The following is a 13068-nucleotide window of genomic DNA, read 5'->3' as shown; positions in this document are numbered from 1 at the left end:
ACAACTGGTCCTAGTTGGGGTTGGTCCCAGTTACCGCTGGTACCAGCTCCAGCAACAATGAAACACGGCACAAAATGGAAGGTTGACAAGACTTTACTGTAAAAAACTTGGAGAATGAAACTAAATAGGTTCGGTGACGTACACGCTCCGGGTTTATCCACTTGCTCGCGACGGTTGAATCGCTTTTTCAGAGGTGGTATTCATGAGACGAAGGAAGATCGGCCGCTGGCGTCTGTTAGTGAAGTCGTCCTCATCTTCTCTTCCCATCGCGTGAAGAAAGGTGCTGACCCGTGATCCCGCGTTGCGCAGGTGAAGTCCTGATAAAATGCGGTAGCGCTCCCACCTTGCAATCTCTGTCACAACAGTCGAACATTTTCGAGGTAGACCTCCCGCCATTTTCGCCATTGTGCTCCCGCGGCGTTTTCTCTTCAGTCCGGTCTTTCCTGGGTGCCCTCCGATCGCTGAACTGTATCTTTCCATCCTCGAAGTTCACCGCCGCCACCATGGTGTGTGTACAGTTAGGTCCAAAGAAGCGTAGCTGTATAGTTTTGACATTTTCATAACGACGCCAACTTGGGCGATAGCGACTCTTCTTTGCCGCGTCCGTCCGACTCCGGCGTCACAGAGCCAGGGTTGCCAGGTAGGTTTAGCTCAAACCGCCAAAATACCAAACGGTGTAGCCCAAAAGTAGCCAAATGCAAAAAAATTGTATAGCCAAAAAGTAGCCAAAATCCAGCTGAGTGTCAGGGTCCACAAAACTCAAAATTATTCTCTCGCAAGTAGGAACTGGAGCCGGAACTGCATCTGCATATATTGTGTAGAAGAAGCTTCCAAGAACAGCAACATCTTGAAATGTATATGAAACATTTTATTGGAAAAACACACACAAAAAAGTATCGGCATTTTTAAGTATTGACACACGTTTGTACAGTCACATAGAGTTAACAATCGCTCGTGCAGGGCTGGCTGACCTCATACATCACTTGCGAGTTGAAGCGCACAAAAAATTCTTCTGTGGGCTTGAAGTCCTTGCAGCACTCTTTCTTCCCAAGGAATGCGAACTTCACAAACAGGATGCTTTCCAGGGTCGAATGGGACAATCTGTTTCTGAGGTCCGACTTCGTGAGGGACACCTGACTAAACACCCTCTCAACGGCGGCATTTGACATGGGTAGTGTCAAAAGCGCGGTGCCAAGCGCAGAGAGCAACGGGAACATGGCTGCCCCAGAGCTGTTTCTTGCCTCCCTTACATTTTTCCAAAATAGCTCTAAACAATCATCAGACAGATCTCTGATATTCGTCTGGAGAAGCCTGTACTCGGACTCCATGGCCGAGATCACCGAAGTCTGTATAAAAGGCGAAAACGCTTTGTAAAAACTGTCAAAAGAAAACTGTGTGATGCTGCCAGGCTTGAGAAACAACAAATCGTTGAGAAGCTGCATGTTCGCAGGGAGGCGTTTCATCACTTTTGATACACGCAATTACAAACCTCCGACATACTTCCAAGAGCGCAATTCTGTCCTTCTCGCAAAGCGAGGACTGTTCAAGAGTATTCAGAAAAACACTTCCGAAGCCACATGCACGTACATGAAGCACATTTGTTTCCCAGTCCGCGCATTCGGGTGATGCGTAATTCGGCATGATTACTCGTTTCATCAGTGATACAACAAATGATGACAAATCTGCGTGCAACACAGCGGGGTCGGGGTTTTCGCACTGAAACAAGTTATTTACGTGGTTGAACTCGTTGACTATAGGACTTAGGAACATTGCAAGCAACCGGTTTTGCTCATCTCGGTACATCTCGCTCAACACTTTCGCAGAATAGCATCTTTCTTGACTCTTCGCTACTTCGAAATGTGTTTTTAATTCAAGCCACTGATCTACAATCAACTGTAATGCGCCAGCAATGCTAAGCCATCGCGTGGCTGACAACCCAACAAGCTTCTTGGGGGATTGCCCAGAATTGATAGCCGCATAGATAGCTTTATACATCTGCTGCCTCTTCGGCGAGTGTGCAAACCAGTTAAAGGTTTCCCGAACGAAATAATCCATGTGCGTTGGCAGCACATCAACCGCCTCATTGCATGCAAGATGAAGCGAATGACACAGACATTTTACGAGAACCAGGCGAGGGTTAACTTCCTTCATTCTTGTAAAAAGCCTGTTGTACGTGCTTTCCACACATTACACTAGCTCCATCTGTTCCAACGCCAACACAGTTAGCCAGGTGAAGACCAACGTCGTCTAGGAAGGCCTTTAAATGCAGGAAGAGACCGCTCGACGACGCATCAGAAATTGGGATGAGGCCTAAAAAGGCTGTGCAGAACATGCCAGATTTTTGCGAAAAATATCTCACCACAACAGCCATTTCTTTTGTGTTTGCAACGTCAGTACTCTCATCAAGAATCAGCGAAAACTGCGAATCCTTTAAGTCAGCAAGAAGGAATTCCTTAAACACTGGCCCGAACACGCGTGTTACAAGAGCGGCGCATTTGGCTTGGCCAAGGGTCACCGACGACGCAATTGCAGAATCCTTGAAACAATCTCTCACCAGTGGTGCCAAATGGTCCGCCGCGAAGAAAGATCCGTGGACGGCAACGTGTGCAGCCAGTCGCAGTTCGGCGGCCTTAATTTCCTTGGCGTACATGATGACGGGGTCCGTGTATCTTGGCCGGGCCGTCACAAAGCTGTCCATCCGTTCAGCAGCGGGTTTCGAGAGCAGCAAAACGTTGTTTTGGTGTTTTAGCCTTGATTTGTGGAGCTTCAGGTCTTGGATGTGTGGTCGCAACTCCGTCTTGCAAACTTTGCAGTAGGCCATGGTTTCTCCATTTGGAGATGAGGAAAGCCAATCTGACAATAAAAAAACATAAATTATTGTAAACTTCAATAAAAACCGCGTAGAACCGTGCAGACGTTGAAATGTGCGCACACATATTATTCGTACCGGAAGATCAAATAAAATTTACTGCTACCGTATACGTAAAAAATAAAGAAAAGCCGCAGTTCTAGTCCGGATCTTTTTCCCATTCCTTTCGGTAGGAACGCGGATATTTCGCCCACTTTCCCATGCTGATGAGCCGCGGCCCGCGACAGAGTCTTGCTACGGAGAATCACTACTGTGACTGACAATTCTGACCGAACGAAGCGAATTCAAATGAGCTCTCATGGCCATAACCGATGGTTTTTTATATGATTGACCCAGTAGTGAGGGCAAGGACCACAAGATCTTAGAACTTAGCCTTGCTGGGATCATTCATTATTGTAAACCTGTTATCTTTTGTTATGGTTCATTGTGCTTTATTGAAGTTCCGCGTTTCACGGAAAAGCCTCCTTTGTTACACTGGGTACGGCAGGCACTCTGGATCAATATCGAAGAGTTGCCCTTGCACGGCTTTGACCTAGATTTAGCCTTCCAATCCACCTCTTTCCTAGGAAATGGTAGGCTGATGAAAAGAAAGGTCAGGGAGGAGGATGCAGGGGCAAGGTCCTTCTTTGTGTGAACTTGGAGGCATAAGATAAGCGACAATGAATACAGAAGCGATGCCATTAGAACTGAATCTAGGTCAAAGCCGTGGTCCTGACGTCATGCCTGCGCATCTTCACAGAAAACCTTGAAAGCAGGAATCCGTAAAAAATGGACTGTTGATTTGTGTCCATCCTAAAGTGTCTTTTATCTCTCTACCCTAAAGCAAGCACAAGAAAAATAAATAATCGAGACCTCTGTGTCTTCGTGTCCCCTTATATTGCCCGCAGTCTCAATGTTTGTCATGTTGGATTATTTTTCTCCGTCATGATTTGAAATAGCCCAAAAATAGCCACATAGCCAACCGCCACATTTTGACGCCAAATAAAAAAAAAAGTAGCCCAATTTGGCTATTAATAGCCCAATCTGGTAACCCTGCACAGAGCCGATAAACGGCTCTGCGGCGTCAGCATTGGCAGCGCCATCTGTCGACACTGCGTACCACTAATCCGCACCCGCGTGCCACGGCGGCCGGCTAGCTCTGATTGGCCAAAAGATAAATTTATTTATTAAAAAAAAAAAAAAAAAGAAAAGAAAAGAAAACAAAATACTGTAGGTATTTAAATAAACGTTTTAATATATTTTAATAATGCACTAAATGTTCATTTAGGTGAACACATTTTGTCACTAATTATACAAAACTTGAAAGTATAAAACAGAGAGGACGAGGACGGGAACAGGACATCTTTCATGAAAGATGTCCTGTTCCCGTCCTCGTCCTCTCTGTTTTATACTTTCAAGTTTTGTATCTATTAACCAACACGCTCGCTTTCAACTGTAACTCACTAATTATATTTTCCAATTAAAAATTATAGAGTTAATTAAAATTTTTATATTATTTTCGTAAATATATAATTGTGCACTGGTAATTAAAAGTTTCCCTATTTGTATAAATCTCAAAATGTTAGAGTTTTTAGTTTTCTTCATTGGCAAAGGTCAATACACCCCCAACTTGTCAAAATTGTTGCCCCGTGTGAACTGGGAACGGGAAAGGCATTTGAAGTCCGACTGGAAATCGCTCCAACCAGTTACTTCCCTAACTGCTCCCAGTTCACTCCATTCCCAACTGGGAGTCAAACCAGTTGACTCCCAACTGGGAATGGTTCAAACCAGTTGACAACTCAGCTGGTCCCAGTTGGACTCCTATTGGTCCCAGTTGATTCCCAGTTGGGACCAGTTAGTCCCAGTTGAAACCAGTCGAGGTGCCAACTGGTCCCAGTTAGAAATTTTCGCCTGGGTGGTGCGCGTGTTAACCCAAACCCCCTGCTGTAATGAGCCGCCGCGGACTGCCACCGCTTCGCGGCGGCAGTCTGCGGCGGCTCATTACAAGAATGTTAACTCACCTAACTTATCCGCACACGCCGCTTCGCGGCGGCCGAATCCGCTAAAAGGAGGCTCATCGACATTTTCTCTAAACTTGGTTTCTCTAGAAATGCAATGAACTGGGGTCGGTAAAACGGCGTTCGCTAAAAAGAGCTTCTCTAAACCGCATGCCTTCGGTCTAGCGCACACCAGCTCGGAGCACGTGGAGCGAAAGCTCGCGCTGCAGAACCCATGACCCTGGGCTCAATCCACGCCCCTGCCCCATTCGATCTGGATGAGCTTCGTACCGACGTGCGGTCGTTTATCACTACTGCGTGGTGCACGTTAAAGGCGAGCGGTTGTACCGCAGTGACTATAGTCAGTTACAGGTTAAGAAGGTAGCGGCAAATGCCCCTCAAAGGGAATCAGATATCCCTCCGCCACCTCCGCATCCAATAGCGTCCCACCGTTTCCGTGACGTCGCGGCCAACGCGCGAGGAGGGTCTTGCCCTTCTGTACATATTTGCTTTATATTTCGACTTTGACTTAGCATTGTGGAAGCCACGAGAGGGAGATTAGAGTTCTCCCCCACCGACGGAAACAAATACGACTTTCGGGGATTAGTTTCCCCCCCGATGGATACAAAGGCTGCTTTCAGGGGCTCGGTTTCCTTTCCGATGAATACAAAGGTGGGATCGGAGACAAGTGGGAATCCATTGAAGCGGAACAAGGAGCGTTTCCATTGAACTCTTCTTTCGACTGCGGAGAGATTTGAAACGGGCGCATCACACTTGTGGGAGGAGCTTCTCCTACCTTCTTGACTTGTAACCGACTATACACTCCGTGCGACGCGACTGGCGCGCCGCCGCGCGGCCGGTACCAAAGGTAGGCAGTGAGAACCCCAGAGAAAACGAAACCGAAACCACGCCGCGTACGTTGGTACGCATTGAAGTCGGAATGGTGCTGTTGCGCTGGGTTCACAGCCTGTGCTGCGTCATTAAGTGCTTCAATAGTTATGCGTCGTATCTCGTGGAGACAAAGTTTCACAGTTTTTCACCTCGCCGATGTTTTGTGGGACAGCAACAACGATGGAGCCGTGCCGTACGACGCGAGAAATTTGGTGTTCCGATCATGTCTGTCACTGTGTAGGCACGACTGACATATTCTACACTGCCGCTTTGCGCTCTGCGTTTGTTTTCGTACCAGTAACGCCAACATGTGTCAGCGCCGATTGGACGAACTGAAATGCAATCCCACACTCGCGGGTATGCAGTGCCAATTTCGTTGGAGGAATGCCCTCCAAAAAAGTTTCGTCCCCATTGTACGTGTCGATGATATTTTCGGACAAATATGGCACGCAATCTGCATTTCATGAAGAAAGATTCCAACGGTAAAAAAAGTGACATATAAATCTAAAGAAAACAACCATGAAACTCGGAATCACTGGAGAATCAGCGTTTGAGTATGGAAGTTTATGTGCTGTGCTTTCTTTCTTGATCAGCCTCCTTTTGGATGTCGAAACACTGACATCCCGAGTTCTGTAGACAACAATTTTTTTTCTCGGCTTTAGAGCCACCTATGGCCAAGTGGTTCGAACTGGAAGTAACGTCCACTGGTCCCTTCCTACCTGTAAAGTGTGCACCTCCCACGATGAGTGGTATTTTCTGACAGCCTTAGACGGTCAAAGCCTGTTCCCATTTAGTTACGCCGCCCAGACTAAATTTCCACCTGGTTTTGCTATGCCAACTATTTTTGGTAAAATAAGTGTTGTGCCAAGTGACGGTCATGTCAAAATACCTGTGGGCCGAAAATCAGCACCTCGCACAACAGCTTATTACACAACGGCTGACCGCAAAAGCACTTGGCGGCCAAACCGTGTGTTGGCCGACAACTTTGTTTTCTCGGCTTTGGAACCACCTTTCGTAAAGTTGTTTCAATTGGAAGTACAATCCCCTAGTCCCTTCCTACCTCTAAAGTCTCCACCTCCCCCGACCAGTGGTATTCTCTTGACAGCCTTTTCATGGTCAAAACCGGTTCCCGCTGAGGTACGCCGCCCAAACCAAATTTTCACCTGGTTTCCCTATGCCAGCTTTTTTTTTTTGTATAATAAGTGCTGTGTCATGTAACTGTCGTCCAAGCACATGTGTGCCAAAAGCTGCACTTTGCACAGCCCGCTATAACATAACATTTTGGGTCCAATATTGGATATACCGTACAGCTTTATTTCTTTATTCGTTAGAAACAACTTTCACACCTGTAATGAAACTTGGCACACCTCGTGCAGAAACTTAGTGAACATCTCACTCGCCTCCAATATCATCGTTCCAGCAGTCCTACGTTTACAGCGACGAGCGAAATGAATTTCCCACTCAAAGCAATTATGGTGGCGGCCGTCTTGCTTTTCGGAAAATTGCTCCAATTCCTTTTTTGGCCGCAACTAAGGAAATTACCCCTAATAACAACTCAAACTCAATATATAAGAAGTAGAGAACAGCTAAATGACCTTCTTAGGCCTGCCCCAGCACTCATGCAACGTCACCCTCAACGTATCGGCTCAAAAAGCAAAAGTTTCGTCCGTGCGCGCTTCCGCCGCCACAGCTTCGCATGCGAAAAGGCGCCGCAGGCTGCTGAACGGGCCTCACGGTCGAACGCCAGCTCCTCCGCTAGCGGCGCTGCGCGCGTTTTTCAAAGCGCCCCCTATAGTTCCCGCACGGAGTGTATAAATCGCTCATCTGCAGCTGAGACGGCTGAGACACCAGACGCGCACTGAGGCAGACTAACTTCCGGCTGTATAAACATACACACAACAATTTGCTTTGATGCACGACGCGTGGTGCGCGGGAATGAATGTTTAAAATTCCTTCACATTCTCCAGAACATCAAGAATGGACAACCAATCAGGAGTGCAGACCATCGTGGCATACACCGATTTCAGTCTGACTCTGTGGACACTTTCTATAAAATACGACCGTAGAGGGCGCGCACAGCCATTCTGCTTTGCCACATTGCATGCAGGCCCAAGAGCATCACCAAATCAACAGGGATATCATCATGTTTTTCTACAGGGAGGAACTAAGCCACGGGCGCGCTGCCTACTTGGTGAGCTGCTCCCGCGGTAATATAACAGACCCTAATAAATCTCTGAAAATAACGGAGCTAAGGAAGATCCAGCGCATACACCTTGCTTCAGCAAAAACATTTGTCCTTCCACATCAACAGCTATTGAACGCAAGTGAAATCCCAGACTCAAGAAACTGGCTACATTTATTCCCTGTGGCAGCCTTGAATTTCACCAATCTCTCTTCCAGCAGCTGTTGTACTCTACGAAGCAGCACACATTTGATTAGAGAATAATAAAGATCCTTGATGTCAAGCGAAGCTAACAAGCACTGTTTTGTATTAAACGGTTCCATAAGACCCATCAACTTCTCAGAATTTTGGAGCAACAACCCATTTTCAAGAGGTAAATACTTAAAAAACACATGCAAAGAAAAAAAAATCTTTTTTTTTTAACAGGTTAGGTGGAAAAAGAATATTATAAAACGAATTTACAACGAAGAAAAAAAAAAATAAAGCTATATTTACGGCTCAAAACGAATTTGTAGTTCACGAAGAAAGGGTAAAAGCACAGGCGAGCTGGTGAAGAACTTCCATAGTAAACCGGAGACACGGAAAAATAAAAAAAACGGACAAAACAACAAGTCTCAAACACAGCTTCTAGTTTATTTGAACACCTCCGCTCTTATATATACACCACAACCCTCCTCTCCAAAGGTCGACACAACTCCTCTCCACTCCATCAACGACATCTCAAACTGAACCAATGACACATGGTATGAAAGGAAGGGAGGTAGCATGTGTCATTGGTTCAGTTTGAGATGTCGTTGATGGAGTGGAGAGGAGTTGTGTCGACCTTTGGAGAGGAGGGTTGTGGTGTATATATAAGAGCGGAGGTGTTCAAATAAACTAGAAGCTGTGTTTGAGACTTGTTGTTTTGTCCGTTTTTTTATTTTTCCGTGTTTCCGGTTTACGATGGAATTTGTAGTTGGCGCCCGCGGGAGCCGCCGCTGGTCACGTGGTAGGCCTGTGCGTCGCCGCGCTTCGTCGCAACCGCCAGGGTTGCCAGGTTGGGCTATTAATAGCCAAATTGGGCTACCTTGTCATGCATTCGGCGTCAAAATTTGGAGCTTGGCTATGTGGCTATTTTTGGGATATTTCAAATCCTAGCGCAACTTTTTTTTTTTTTTTGTTTAAAGTAGATGTACAAAAGACACATCAGCATGAACACAAATCGGCAGTCTACCCTTTCTGGATTCCCGCTTTCGGGGATTTTCTGCTTGAAGATTCGTGGGCGTGATGCCAGAACCTATTAGCTCAAGTGAGCTACCGTGACATAGATTTAGCTCCGACGACATTGCTTTTGTATGATAATGTAGTGATTGCGCAGGCGAGCTGGTGGATGTTAACCATTTTGTTCTTAGCCCGAGACTGAGGCAGGAAAAGAGGAAAGTTTCGAAGTAGAAGAAAAATGAACAGTCGAAAACACGTCTCTAACACAGCTAAAGACAAGTTTATTTGGTCACCTTCTTATATACACTCCACAAACTTCACCACAGCACCTTCCCGATCTCGAAAGCCAAAAGATAACAAAGGTCTCACATCTTTCCACCACAATTGTCAAACGACCTTGACGTTTTCCACAAAGCAATGAACAATAGCTCCCCTCATCCGGAAGACACTTGTCTGAATCCTTTGCGTACACAGTACACTCTCTCCCTCTACTCTCCGATCCTTAATCACAAAGCATCCCGGTAACAGAATATATCAATCCGCGATATACACAAATATAGGGTGTAGGCCCGTTTGTCATGTGCGCATTCGTCATAGGCCAACTTGTAATAGGCCCGTTCGTCACAGCGGAACATTCGTCATAGGGGAATTTGTCCCTAGGAACGTTTGTCACTGTGCGAACCGGATATTTGAATTTGCCCAACATATATTCACCTGGCTGTGCAAGCAATAAAGATTAGTACGGTATATTTAATTTTACTAAAGAGAGGGAACATTCAAACAAGTCATCGTTGTACTTAAAAAACAGATTTATTGAGCGAAATAAAAAAAAATTAAAGAGTGATATTCCGAGCTGCCACCCTCAGGGTTTCTAGACGATTGCGACCATTGTAGCGGCTCACAATAATTTGAGGACGCCGGTTTCTGTCGGCGTGCTTCTTGGACACCGTCGAAGATGTCGTGCCGCCCTCTGCTTGAGCCAGCTTCATCTCTGTCAAGGACAAAAAGAAAAAAGAACACACACACTCGTGGAGAAAGCTTTTTGAGTGGGCACCGCACGGAAATTTTGAGCAACAAATGCAACAATGTACTACAAAAAGCGTCCAAGTTCTCAAAGGATTGGGTCAGTTCTTACGTGCAGTCCCCGGAGCCACGCTTCGATGCTGTTGTTCGTCCTTGTTGGCCTTTCTGCTAGTGTTGATTCTATGACTGACCAAACCATAGGAGGGGAGGTGGCCGACGACAAGCCGTTTCGACGGGGTCTCCCGATATACACGTCCTCGAAGTAGTCCGCCACGAGTAAGGCATCGGTGGGGAAAATCTCGAGAAGTTCCTTGAAGGCCTCGGGAATGTCGGTGATTGGCAAGAAGGCCAATGCTGGATGCGTTCCAATTTGAAAATCAACAAGAAATAAAGTAACCAATTGGCTTACCTGAAGACAACAAGAAGACGTATAGATAGAATGCCGCATACCAGAACAGCAAACTCGTCATCTGAATTGTCTGAACTGAAAAAAACATCCCTGTATCGTTGATGGCCGCTATCTTGAAGTCCGTGTAAGCCACCTCAAGGCAGTTGGCACCCCATGTGACTGAGAACGACGTCGAAAAACCTTAAAACGAGCGAACATATTTTGAAGTGTTTAAACACATATCCAATAATAGGACCACCGAGCGTTTCGTTTTATACGTTTATCAGAGCTCTTGAATGCTCACCTTTTATAGGTAGCTTCAGATTTGTTGGGCAGCAAGCAGTGAACCATTGGCTTTACCACGCCGTTGACTGTGGCATGCTCAGTGTACAGTTAGTAGAACTGTGCTGGGGTCACTATCAAGGTCCCGTCCGTGAACCACGTAGTCGCGTGAGCCAGACAGCTCAAGTTGCGCTCGGTAGCAAAGATCAAGATTCTTTCGCCGTCGCCCTCTCCGCTATCGTGGAGGAGAAAGGAGTCTTTTTTTTGGCTGTGGTCTGCATGCAAATAAAACAGTCATTATTTTCATAATATGTCGCGCACTGTGATTTTTCGCTGCAATACACTTTACTTTGAACTCTGTGGGCATTCGATCGTATGTCGGCTCTGCAAGATGATACGCTGTACTCGAAATTCAGCCGCTGCCTTGGCTTGCGGATGGTGCGCCGGAGTGTTGGCGGTGCGGGAATCTGCAAAGAAGTGTTGTCACTGACACAGGCAACCGCAGCCAGAAGCATTTGGTGTGGTGATAGACGGCCTACCACTGGAATAAAGGACATTTGCCCCACGGGCCCTCAAGGAAATAAATGATGATTAATGACCTTGTTTTGGGAATACAAAGCAGGAACAGATTTTGGTACATACCAGCTTTTTCCTTCATCTCATGACGAACCCAAGCACGTTTATCTTGGTGTTGTAAATGCATGCGTATGGTCTCCTGAATAAGAGATTACACGAGTCTTGGCGTGATCGGTGACTATTTTAGTTTTACAAACTGCTCTTCGCCGGCAGGCCCAATACAACGTAGTTTCGTAAACCTTAATGAATGTCCTTCGTGAAGAAGCATATCGCCACCTCTCTTCGTAGTAACTACCTCCATTTAGAAATCGAGACTCGTGATATTTTTGTAATCGGAGGGCAACCGGCATAATAAGCCCTGAAACAGGGCACAAAAAAAAAAAAAAAGAATCGCGTTCGGTGGGTTTTTTTCTATTGTAAACTTTATGTTCTCGAAGGTCTTTTGTAAGAAAGGTGACCCCGATAAGACAACATGCAGGCTAAAGGCTGCGTGCTGCCTTAACTTGGGGTCATTGGGACATGCTTTTGTTTCCCGTAGTCAACCTCACTGGCCTTGTACGGATTTAATTAAGTGGCCCCCTTTCGTAACTTTCCTGAGAAAACAAGATAGAAAAAAAAAAACGTTTAACAATCTTGAAGTCGTTGTGTGACGAACTGCCAGCGTGACGAATCACCCTATGACCAATGTTCCGCTGTGACGAACGGGCCTGTTACCAGTTGCCCTATGACGAATCGACATGTGACGAATGGGCCGTATCCCACAAATATACACACTGGTCTGAAACAGAAATAATACACAGGGAGTTAAACGACATCAAAAGGGTTGTAAAAGAAACAATAAAAATGAAATCAATGGGCAACTGCATTAGTCAGGTGTCGTTACAGCTTAGCAGCAGGGCAAAATCGTTCTTGCGGATTTGAAAGTTTTGTGAAGTGCTTGTTGAATGTGAAGGTGTAAGTGGTTTCTTCCTTTGTGTATATCGCGGATTGATATCTTCTGTTACCGGGATGCTTTGTGATTAAGGGTCGGAGAGAAGAGGGAGAGAGTGTACTGTGTACGCGAAGGATTCAGACAAGTGTCTTCCGGATGAGGGGAGCTATTGTTCATTGCTTTGTGGAAAACGTCAAGGTCGTTTGACAATTGTGGTGGAAAGATGTGAGACCTTTGTTATCTTTTGGCTTTCGAGATCGGGAAGGTGCTGTGGTGAAGTTTGTGGAGTGTATATAAGAAGGTGACCAAATAAACTTGTCTTTAGCTGTGTTAGAGACGTGTCTTCGACTGTTCATTTTTCTTCTACTTCGAAACTTTCCTCTTTTCCTGCCTCAGTCTCGGGCTAAGAACAAAATGATTGCTTTTGTATTAATTGTGACTTATTTTATGCTCCGAAGGTTTTCCTGCTTCGTACTGGCGTCTCTTGTTCCCTCGAGTTTCTCACCATCCTCCCACAGGAGGCACCTCACCCGAGGAAAAAGCATACTAGAGGCAACTCAAGACATCCTGCATAATTTGATTTCGAACGATAACGCGTGCTGTACCGGATATAACAAACGAGGATTTTCGGCGAAACATGGAAGTTTCTTAAAGCATAATGAGCCATAGCAAAAGACAACAGATTTGGGACAATGAATATTCCAAACAAGGCCAAGATCAATGCGCAGGAGCAGCCTCGTTTCCGTTGCT

General features: G+C 45.9%; 1 pseudogene; it reads right to left on the bottom strand.

Annotated features, from left to right (window-relative positions):
- Positions 1 to 1495: 1495 nt before the first annotated feature.
- On the bottom strand, positions 1496 to 2821 carry LOC115313121 (annotated as a pseudogene).
- Between the last annotated feature and the right edge of the window lie 10247 nt (positions 2822 to 13068).

The sequence above is a fragment of the Ixodes scapularis genome, unplaced genomic scaffold (genome assembly GCF_016920785.2).
Source record: "Ixodes scapularis isolate PalLabHiFi unplaced genomic scaffold, ASM1692078v2 PGA_scaffold4__175_contigs__length_147842914, whole genome shotgun sequence".
Taxonomy (NCBI): domain Eukaryota; kingdom Metazoa; phylum Arthropoda; class Arachnida; order Ixodida; family Ixodidae; genus Ixodes; species Ixodes scapularis.
Note: the sequence above shows the minus strand (reverse complement) of the source record. Positions and strands in the feature narration are given on the sequence as shown.